This window comes from Lynx rufus, unplaced genomic scaffold, assembly GCF_022079265.1.
Source record: "Lynx rufus isolate CCGP_SWC_20201006 ecotype Redwood Valley unplaced genomic scaffold, mLynRuf1.p SCAF_19, whole genome shotgun sequence".
In the NCBI taxonomy this organism is placed as follows: domain Eukaryota; kingdom Metazoa; phylum Chordata; class Mammalia; order Carnivora; family Felidae; genus Lynx; species Lynx rufus.
In genome coordinates, this window is record NW_025814833.1 from 19,298,536 (window position 1) to 19,310,731 (window position 12,196).

At 36.1% G+C, this 12,196-nt stretch overlaps 1 pseudogene; it reads right to left on the minus strand.

Annotated features, from left to right (window-relative positions):
• Positions 1-1,250: 1,250 nt before the first annotated feature.
• The window catches only part of LOC124513815 (ribosomal protein L18-like), a 60,552-nt pseudogene continuing 49,606 nt past the window's right edge, over positions 1,251-12,196 (minus strand).

Consider the following 12,196-nt stretch of genomic DNA (forward strand, 5'->3'; position numbering starts at 1 on the left):
TCAGTGTGCATTAACATCATTTAGGGAGCTTGTTGAAAATTCACATAATATGGTTCCCACTGCCAGAGATTTGGATTCAGTTAGTTTGGGAGAGGGATCCAGGATTCTTCATTTTAAACACGTACGACAGATGAATCTGATAACACACGACCTAGGACATCACAGTTTCGGAAATCCTGGCATAGGCAGCTCTCTATATCAACTTAAATATGTTACCATTGCTGTATATGATCATATTTTTAAAATAATATTTTTAGTGAATATATACATTTTCACAAAGATATAATTAACCCCTTTCACATTCATTACACTTCATTTAAATCCTTTAAAATATGGACCTCTTTGGATTTGTACAGGACAAAGTTGAAAAGTACTCTTGGATTCTATTTTTGTATCCTTAGCATTGGATACTTCAATGCAATTTTAGAAGACTAGCAAATGGATGAGTAAGGATTACCCATGTGATTATTTGGCTCATTAGAACAAAGGAAAATGCATGGGTTGTCTCCAGCACATTTTACTATGAACTAAATATAGCTCTTAGATTATCACAATATCAGCTGAAACTAGATCAACAATTCTTATACTTTAGTCCTTCTTCCTTGGATTATTGATAACTAACATACAATACATTTTCCTGTCAGTCTAGTCCACATCCTTCATGTGATTTTTGTTAACATTCTATTGTCAGGTTGAATTTGTGGGTGCTGCCTGGGTTCAAATAGTGTATAAAGAAGAAAGTGAAAACCACCTGAAATTCCATTATTTGGTGGCAACACTGAATATTTGGTGGACTTCTCCTTATATATGCATGAATATGTATCTATGTAAAACAGAACCAATATAACACTGTGTATAGAGTTTAAGCATTAAATCATATGCACTTTTCATGTCATTAGCTATTGAATTTAAACATCATTTTCAGAGTTGCTTTTTTCATTGAAAAATAACTGTGATACAATGTATTAATTTCAGGTGTACAACATAGAGATTTGGTATTTATATACATTATGAAATGATTACCACAGTAAGTCTAGTTACCATCTGACACTGTACAAAGTTGTTACGATATTGTTGACTATATCCCTTATGCTCTACATTACATCCCCATATCTGATTTATTTCATAACTGGAAGATTGTACCTCTTAATCCCTTTCTTTGCCCAACCCCTCACTTCCCTGTGGCAACTATCAGTTTGCTCTCTCCTTTTTTTTTTTTTTTCAACATCCAAAATCTTTTTAATAACAAGTCAAGGTCTGGGGTTCATTTTTGTAGCCCTGCTGGCCCTGTGGCCTCTGGTGTGCTCAAACTTCCAGCCCTCCGGCCGCACGTAGGGTTTGGTGTGGCTGCGCAGGTTTCCTGAGGCTTTGCCAAACCACTCGGCCCTTGCGTGGACCAGAGAGCAAGACTGTGCCACACAGCCCTTGGGGGAGTCCAGGGCCAACAACTGGTCAGAGGTAAGGATCTTGCCTCCAGCTTTGAGGATGTGGATCCAGGCATGGCGGCTCACTGGCAGCACGTACACCTTCAGTTTGGGCACCTCCTGGACATGCACATCCTTGCAACCACAACTGTTTTGTCTTCACAGCCAGGCAGCTTCATCTTCAGGATTATCCGGTAAAGGGACAGAAGTGGCCGGCTGGTGTGACTCATGAACAACCTCTTCAACACAACTTAGTTAAAGGTGGAGTTGGTTGGTCTGGCCAGAAACCTGTACAGCTTGACCACAGTGTCATAGAAGTCCTCCATCTGGGGCTCCTTTCGCGGAAACCTTTGGGTCCTTGTTTTGGCAGATGTCGACTCCCACTATGGCGCCTCCTGCTCCACCAGTTCCCGAAAGAGAGAAGCATTTTGTTCTCTTTCAGAATTGCATTTTAATGGTAACATAGAACCATGGAATAAATAAAAGACTAAATCTAAAATTAGGTTAGGCATATTCATTTGTGTTCACTAGTCTGTAGTTCCTATCTCAGAAAGCTTTCTTGAGTACTAAGTAACTTAATACATAATCGACACTTAGAACAGTGTCTAACATATAGCAAGTGCTCAATTAATATTGGCTATTATTATTCAAAAGATTTTTGGTCTCTCTATATTAGCAAAAATTACTAATGGCTCCGATAAGCAGATGACATTACATTTCTCCTGGTTTCTCTCATTAAAGCAGCAAAGTTGAATATTAATGAGTATAGAGAATTATGTTGTCATGCATGTTAGTCTGGAAAATATAAATTCATCTCATAAAAAAGTCAAAGGATCAAAGAAGGTTTTTACTGTTAATTGGAAACAAAGTGTCATTGGTGTCCTGATTTAAAGGGCACTCAATTATGATTAGCTAATAAAAAAAGAATAAAGAAATAAAGAAAAATAGTTAAGGTTAAAGTGAAGTTATTATTAGCCCTTAGTTCACTAAAATCTTTTCCTCATAGCCCTTGGCACCAAATAAAATTAAATATAGAAAAGTTTCATAATTCATGATGACATTCTCAGTGTTAAGACATTTTTAGATAAAAAATGCATTACTGAAAGCATACTTCAAAATTATTAGATGCAATATTTTTATAGCCAAAAGCACTTAAATTTTAAGAATTGAACAACTGGAGGACTTGATACTATTTATGGATTTAGAAAGATTTAGTCACTTTCATAAGTTAAAATTCTTTCTGTAAGCCACCTGTTCTTTCTCTCTCTTTAGAAATGGATTTGTTAAAAATATCTCAGGATTCTGACTATTCTCTAGTCTAAGGAAACCACATCAAGAGCAAAGTAGGATATGTTTCTTAATTATTGGTAAAGACTTTGGACAGGTTCATGGACACACAGTTCACTAATTTGTTACACTCTTCTAGTAACATTTGAAAAAATCGTCTGAAAAATCTCAGAATAGACACTGCCTAAAATAAAACCAAGCAACTGACCTAAGTTCAGTGAAGTACTGAGAATATATACTACCTTAAACTTTAGCTTAATGAGTCCCTTAATTAGGGAGGATATAATCTAAGGTGCTAAAAAGTCATGTGGCTGAGTATTTGAATTATTGTATGTTTACATCAATTGAACTAGAAGCTATAATTATCAATTAGGGAAAGTCCGAATTAAAAGTTCTTCTGAGGAAGTATTAATGACATGCTTTCTTTATGTGCTTTAGACACATTTATTCACACACAGTTATTCATTTCCAGAAATAAGAAACTGAGTAAATGAACCACTAAAAAAGATAATTGTTTAAAAATGTAGTATTGTCCAAAAACAACAAATAACAGTCTCTGCTTACATACAGTCTTTCTCCACACAGTATATTTCGTTTTAAGTACATCTAATATATTTTGAAGTGTAACCTTTTATTTAGTCCATTATTGTAATTTACCATTAAAATAAAACTCTGAAAATGATGTTTACAAAGAATCATAAAGTACATGGGAAAATGCATAAGAGATGCAATGTATGAGGAAAAAAAGGAAAGTGACATACAGCTGTATATAGAATATTAGCTGTAAACCTTGTTGTTTTCTCAATTTTTTACAATAAGCATATATTATTTTTAAAGTCAGAAAGCATATTTATCCAATGGAATTCTAGTCAATAACCAAATTATGGTTGGATAATTACAACACCCAACCAGTTTGTTTGTCTAATGATTCTACAAAAGTATAATTTATCATTTCAGCATTTCATATCATGGAACCCAACTTAGAAAATAATTCATTACCTACTCTTTTATATATTGATGATGATAATCAAGGCAGAAGCCCTTTATAAAATACATTTTTAGCCTTTAGCGTGACAGGTTAAACAGAAGGAAGACTTTTTTTGCTTTGTAGAGTTATTAGCTGAAACCATCAACAGTTATAAATAAGCAAGCAACATCTTGTCAAGCTGCCCATGACCTTTGATATGTTATCACATACCAAACATTGACTGGGTTTACAAAGATATACCTTAAACATTCTGCTTCCCATTGACTAAAATATATTCATTGTGCATTTCATTCTACTTCACAATTTTTGAAAATCCAGTTTAATAGTTTTTTTTACATTATAATATTTAGTTATAATTTTTTCCTATATTATAAAACCTTACATAATATAGGATTTATTTAACTTTTTATTCCTCCTTCTGGATGAGCTCTGCTGGCATTTTATTACTCTTTCACCAGGGCCATGTCTAGCTTTTTTCCATATATCTCACAGGTAAAACAAAAGTTCTATTTAAGAAAAAAAAAAAAAGACTGGCTTGCACAGTTGTGGGATTTAATTGATTGATTGATAAGAAAATCTATCTGGGGATTGCCTTGAAAAGTCAGAAGTTTCAGTATGGATTTAGACATCCTAAACTCCATTTTCAAGACAACACCTTGGAAACAATCAGTAGAATCAAGTAAATCATTATGAAAATTATAGTAATTGTGTTTTCCAGGCCTGGGTGTTTTCTTTTAATGAATTATGAGAGCAAAGCCTATTACATTATTAACCAGGAAAATAATTAAACAGTATTTTTTAAGAAGAGAAAATAGAAATCAAACCAATTTTAAGAGCACATCAATAAAAAGAACAGAGTTTGGAGCAATATATTACAAATGAACAGAATTTAGGATGTTTGTAGTTCTTTTTTGATTTAAACAGGCATTAGTTTACTTTCTAAATCCAATTTGTATTTACACACATTCACAAGAATTGTAAAATATGAAAAAGTGAAACTAGAATTTTGCATATATAAAGACACTTTTCAGATTATGATTCCAAGAAGGGGGTAGAGTGCGTATAACACTCTTGGAAAACTGTACTAACAATTTAGTAATTTGAGTAGACCCTGGCCTCAACAAACATGAAGTTAATGATTCTGCACACTCATTTATCACTTACTGAAGTTCTCTTTTCATGACATTTATGTGATTCCTAGGTATAAATTAGTTTTCTTTTTTTTAAATTTTTTTTTAACATTTTTATTTATTTTTGAGACAGAGAGAGACAGAGCATGAATGGGGGAGGGGCAGAGAGAGAAGGAGACACAGAATCGGAAGCAGGCTCCAGGCTCTGAGCCATCAGCCCAGAGCCCGACGCGGGGCTCGAACTCATGGACCGTGAGATCGTGACCTGAGCTGAAGTCGGATGCTAAACCGACTGCGCCACCCAGGCGCCCCTAGTTTTCTTATTTTTAGTTTTTAATAGATATTTCTCTGATATCTGATATTTAGCACTTTATGTATCATATTTTCAGCTCTAATTGCATTTACCGGTATACTAAAATTACACTGGCTTTGAATAAAAATACTATGTGAAAAATATGTACTACAACAATAACCATGACTTCAGAGAAAAATATGTACTACAACAATAATTGTGACTTCAGAGAAGTTAATCTTAGGGAGATGGCAGATGGTCTGTCTTCAATAATCCTTTAAGAACTCCAGGTGGGACCACATGTAGGTGTGATAAAAAAATCAATAAAAGTTCACGGTTAAGTATCTCATGTGTTCAATTCTATCTTGGGACATAAGAGGGGTAAGACCAGAGTGGAGTGGATATTGAAAACTCAGGAAACTGTCAATGTCCTCAAGATATTTACAATAGACTTGGATAAAATAGTTAATGAATGATATAAGAACCAAATTCAGTGATCAATGTGAGGTACAGAGATTGATATATCATGAAGCTACTAAAATGTAAGCTTCAGAGACAGTTACTAGAATGGATGCTTTACAAGGTCCTGGGGGGGGATAGTTTGCCAGGGCTGCTATAGCAAAATACCACAGGCTGATGACCTAAACAAAAGAAATGTATTTTCTTAGAATTCTGGAGGATAGAAGTCTGAAATCAAAGTGTCAGCAGGTCTGGTTTCTTCTTCTCTTTTTTTTTAAGTACCATTTTTCTCTTTTCTTATTTATTTATTTATTTATTTATTTATTTATTTTTGAGGGAGATGGTAAAAGGAGAGGGAGAGAGAGAATCTCAAGCGGGCTCCACACCCAGCGCTGAGTCCAAAGCGGGGCTCAATCTCACGACCGTGAGATAAGGATCAAAAGTCAGATGCTTAAACTGACTGAACCACCCAAGCACCCTAGGTCTGGTTTCTTCTGAGGCAGCTCTCCTTGTAGATAACCATCTTCTCCCTGTGTTTTCATATAGTATGTGTCTTTGTCCTAATCTCTTCTTTTTACAAAGATTCCAACCATATAACCTCATTTTTACTTCATAATTTAAAGACCTTATCTCTAAATACAGTCAGACACACTTCAGCCCATAATACTATGCCCTCTGGCCACCCACATTTATGTCCTTACCACATGCAATTTATATTCACCCCATCCCAAGAGCTACAAAAGTCTGAACCTATTCCAATATCAATTCTAATTCCAAAGTCTTATCTAAATCTCATCTAATTCAGATATGGCTTAGACTCCAGGTTTGATGCATTCTGAGGCTAAGTCCTCTCCAGCTGTGAAGCTGTGAAACCAAACAAGTTATCTGCTTCCACAATACATTAGTGGGACAGGCATAGGATAGACATTCCCATTCCAAAAGGAAGAAATTGAAAACAATAAAAGGATTATGAGTTACCAGCGGAGTCCCAAACCTAGCAGGTTAATGCCATTAGATTTTAATAATTATTATTCAGGATTAATCCTCTTTGGTTTTGATGCTCTTCCTCCTGCTCCAGCAGTGTGACAGTCACACTCCCTTGGCTCTGGGAGGTGGCCCTGCCCCCTCGACTCTGGATGTTTGCCTGACTCTTCTGGAATGGGGAAGAAGAAGGCTCTGTCCTCAGGCTTGTGTCTCCAGGGCCCATGGTAGCAGAGGCAGCTCTACTGACCTTGAACTTTCAGGGTAATTCTTCCCTTTACTTGAAACATAAAGCTTGTTTGCAGACAGATAGCTCTATTGGACCATCTTGTAGAATTCCAGAAGTCAGACAGCCTTCTTTCATCTGTGGTATCACTGAAGTCCAAAATCAACTCTGGGACAGCTTGATTCCAGACTTCTGGTTATGAAATATAATTAAATATTGCTATTTATTCACTTCTGGTCAGAGATTTTTTTTGTTCCCAACTAAATGATAAGTGATGAAATGTGGAACGAAGAAAGGAGCAAGCTTCCGTATCAGCTATCATATTAGCAAATACTTTGTCTAGAAGGGTTAAGCATGTTTGTTGGTATAGAATTGTAAATAATGAGTTTTGGTTGAAATGAAAATTTCGGCTCTTTGGTACCCTCACTTGAAAGTTGTGCAGTCTCCATTGGTATTCTCCTCAAGGTTCATGCCATGCAGCTGTCTAATAGGGAAAAGCATTTTAAAATGATTTCTTTCTGATACTTACAGAACAGAACCCTTGTATTAGTATCTTTGTATGAGTTCTAGTTTTCCATTTCACAGCAGCCAGTTTTATGTCATGTGGGGAACAAATTCAGGGTCATTCTTTTTAAATTTGAGACAGTTATCTATACTGTTTAAGTAAAATGTAAACTGTGTGGGTGCTTTAGAGTGGTTGTCAATATTGACTAAATTGACAGAACAATTACTCAACTTTCTATTTCATTTGCCTTTGTACACATAGCCACAACTCAACTGGCTCAGTTAACTTACTCGGAGGAATTCATTTTCTATGAAAAGCTAAATTCTAACATGATACAATTTAATAATAGAGTGGAAATCTTGAGAGTGGGCAAACTTTCGAAGTAAGAATAACATTAAATTTGGTACTCAGATACTTGAGGGCAATTGTGGGTTAGGTTCATTTTAACAATTTCAATGACTCAGGCAGATTTATTCATTCAACAAACTTTCATTGAGACTTCCTATGTGCTTTTCACAGTGTTACATCTAGGGACACAATTTAAAATGTCAAGTCTCAGCCTTCAACAAATTCACAATCCACTGGGAAAATTAGACAAGAAGAGATAATTATGCACAGTATTTTAAGTGCAGTCAGTAGTAGGGTTGTAGAAAATAGTGTTTCAAGAAAATTAATGTGGTTGCATTATGTAAAGTGCACTTGAGTTAAGGATATCAAATTAGTAGTATAAAGTAGGTACTATTACTGTTCCTATTCTCTAAATAAGGAAACTTCAGAGATTCAGTAATAGTCTGGGATCACCAGATTATTCCTTACTGTGTTCATTCATCAGAAACTTCTCTATGAGCCATGAATAGAGCAGCAATCAAGACAGACTGGACCCTGCCTTAAGGATCTTATAAGAGACCCAGAAGTGCTGTGGTAATTCAGAGAAAGAGATAATAGTACTGTATTTAGAATTGTAGTGGGGGCAATGGACATAAATACTAAAATTATACATTAAAAGGGCTCCTGGGTGGCTCAATCAGTTAAGTGTCCAACTTCAGCTCAGGTCATGATTTTGCAGTTGGCAAGTTGGAGCCCTAGTCGGGCTGTGTGCTGACAGCTCAGAGCCTGGACCCTGCTTCCTGTGTCTCCCTCTCTCTCTGCCTCTCCCTGGCTTGCGCTCTGTCCTTCTTTTTCTCTCTTAAAAATAAATAAACATTTAAAAATAATAATAATAACATTAAATTAAACATTAAAGAACAGAGCTGAGAGTCAAGCTGGGTTTATCCCACTTCTCTATAAGAGGTAGCTCTCCCACATTCTGGCAGAGAGTTTATGGTCAGTGAGAAGGGCTTTGTTGATGCTTATATATATATGGGACTGCAGGACTCATTGAGTTATATTGTCTGAGTGGGCATTTACTTTAAAATACTTTAGGACTGCGGCGCCTGGGTGGTTCAGTTGGTTGAGTGCTGACTTCACTCAGGTCATGATCTCGGGGTTTGTGAGTTCTAGCCACATTGGGCTTCCTGCTGTCAGCGCATAGCCCACTTTGGATCCTCTGTACCCCTCTCTTTCTCTGCCCCTCCCTAGCTCACTCTCTCTCTCTCTCTCACTCAAAAATAAATAAAACTTTAAAATACTTTAGGACTGTATAAGCAGTATGAGATGAGTAAGAGAAAAAATAATTCTAATTAAATTCCTAGGGGTGACTAATTACCATTTGAAGAGTTTTTATCTATAGCAACACTTGGAGGCTAGATAATTAACAGGTGAAGTATCTTAAATGAAACCATCACCTTAGGATTTTGTGATTTGTACAAGTAATGTTAAAAATAATTTTGATTGGAAAACATATCAGTGCTAAGATATTTGATTGGTTTGGAATAGTGCGAGAAGATTAACCTCCTTCATATGAGTGAGATGTTGAAAAATTGGCAAGCCCAAAAGTATGTTCCATGCACAACACATCTGTAGCTTATTGACCCTGCATTTCCACTTCACTGAAAATTTTACCACCTAGTATGACTACAAGGCTTCCACATCCTGCCATGTAGGGTGGAAGAATGCAACTGAATTTGTTTCAGAGTGAGCCTTTCATACAAGGTGGATCTGAGGATACAGAAAAGAACTTTTAAAAAATTGATAAATAGGTTGCTAAGAAATATTAGTACCTTAGGTGGAATTTGGTCTGAGAATTGCTTTCTCCTGGTAGTAGGCTTCAGGGTTGAAGATAGGTAGCCTCTATTTATTTTCTAATTGTTGGAGGCTGCTGATATTTACCAGAAAAACCTGACATTCACAGAGTTGCCAAAAGAGCTTAGGTCTATTTGTTACAAAGGGTAATTCATTTCCAAAGGGGAACTAGGATCAATAGTTCCCCAAATATCAAACTATCCATGATTAGAATATTGGGGATCAGTGGGAGGAAAAGAATTGATGGTGTTGAGGGTAGCTCAGTAGGCTTGCTAATTTGTATCGGTTCTATCCTCTGGGTTAAGACAGAGCAACAGTACACTGCCTTTTCTCCTGAATGCTTCATAAACATAGTGAAGGTTCATTATTTCAATTCAACTAATACTCATTCTATTTCCTACTCAGGGCATTTGGTCATTAACCTAAATATTATTCAACACTGATTGCATGTTGAAATTGAGTGATATGGACCTCTAACTTCTAATTGGTTGTAGATTTTAATTAGTACTGTTCATAGCATTGCAAATTTTACTTTTAGTTTTACAATGGTTTCTAGATCTCTCTCCCCCATCATTTGTCTTGCAATTTAAACTTTTCTTTCTATATTGCAATTCTGTAAATTGTATAATCCTAAATCTCAAGCTAATAATTAACTGTTACATTGTTCAATCTAAATATTTATTCTTTTATCCAGGAAGCTACCTTTCTTCTCAGCTTATGGAAGGGGTAGCCCTTAGATAGAGGGCTTTAGCACTCTCCTTTTAATTCTTATTATCTTAAATCTTTCATTCATGGCAATTATGATTGCCTCAACACAAAAGAAGTCTTCTCTCATTCTTTGGCTCTGAGATACAGTAATATCCTATTTCCCCTACCTTTCTATAGCTCATATTCTTCTCCCTCTCTGTGAATGTTTTCCTTGGCCATCTTCTGGTCTCATGTTTTGTAACTCTGCTGAACTACTCCCTCTTTAGGCCAGTCTCATCACTTTCTGTAGTTTCATCAAAGAGATTCATAAAGTAAATAGGTAGCACATAATGATTAGTTGAATGCTGGGAGCTGTAGGGGAGGAAAAATAATTTCCCCTCTACCTTTCTAAGCTTTTGGCTGAGACTCCATGTAATAAAAGATGAAGAAGAAAAAGAAATGGAAGTTTAATAGTATGTATACCTCATCTATAAATGGAAGATACTCAGGAAAACTGAGTAATTCCCTGAAACAGCCCAAGCTGCCACCTTAAATACCATCGCCAGCTAAAGACAAAAGAAGATGTTGGGAGGTGGGGAAGACAGTTATGGGAGGTTATCAAGAAAAGCACAGTAAACAAGAGTATAATTGTTATACAGATTTAGGTCATTACTTTCTCCATTGATAAGTTTCTAGAGATTAAATCATTATTCTCTTTCTGTTATAGAGAGGGAGACACTCTTGCAAATGAAGATTTTTCTTATACATCTGATCCTCGAAAAATATAGGTTTGAACTGCATGGGTCCACTTATACGTGGATTGTTTAAAGTAGTGTTGTAAATGCATTTTGTCTTCCTAATGACTTTCTTAACACTTTTTTCCTCTAGCTTACTTTATTATAAGAGTACAGTACATAATACATATACAAAACATGCGTTAACTGTTTATGTTATTGGTAAGTCTTCAGTCAATAGTAGGCCACAGTAGTTAAGTTTTTGAGGAGTCAAAAGTTATACATGCAGTTTTTTAAAGTTTATTTTGAGAGAGAGAGAGAGAGAGAGAGAGAGAGAGAGAGAGAATGAGAGGGTATGACTAGGGCAGGGGCAGAGAGAGAGGGAGTTAGAGAATTCCAAGCAGGCTTCTCACTGTCAGTGCAGAGCCCAATGCGGGGTGGAACCCATGAACCGTGAGATCATGGACTGAGCCGAATTCAAGAGTTGGAAGCTCAACTGACAAGCCACCCAGGTGCCCCTATACAGGGGTTTTTGACTGCAGGTTGGTACCCTTAACTTCTGCATTGTTCAAAGGTCAACTATAAATGCAAATGTTCCTTACAAAAAGGTAACTTCTACTTGGTTTTTGGAGTTTCTTAATAATAACCAGCTAAGATAATACTCATAACAAAGAGGCATATTTGGGAGTGGCAAATTCTATTCTCCTTCAGAGCCACATTGAAAGAGGAATTAGATATAGTGCTTAGGCTTCAAATCTGATATTCCTTTTTAAAAATTTTTTTAATGTTTATTTTTAAGAGAGAGAGAGACAGAGTGCGAGCTGGGGAGGGGCAGAGAGAGAGGGAGACACAGAATCTGAAGCAGGCTCCAGGCTCCGAGCTGTCAGCACAGAGTCTGATGTGGGGCTCAACTGACAAACTGCGAGATCATGACCTGAGCCGAAGTCGGACTCTTAACAGACTGAGCCACCCAGGTACCCCCAAATCTGATATTCCTGAGACATGTTAGTACCATCAATAAAATGGAAACTATAACAATTAACACTACTCAAATACAAAATATTATAAGAGAATATTATGAAAAAGTATATGGTAATAAATGGGACATCCTAAAAGAAATGGATAAATTCCTAGAATCATACAGTCTTCCAAAATTGAATCAGGAAGAAATAGAAAATCTGAATAGACTGATTACTAGTAACAAGATTGAATCAGTAATTTAAAAACTCACAAGAAATGAAAGTCTAGAACCAGAAGCCTCTACAGGTGAATTCTATCAAACATTTAAAGAAGAGTTAATAT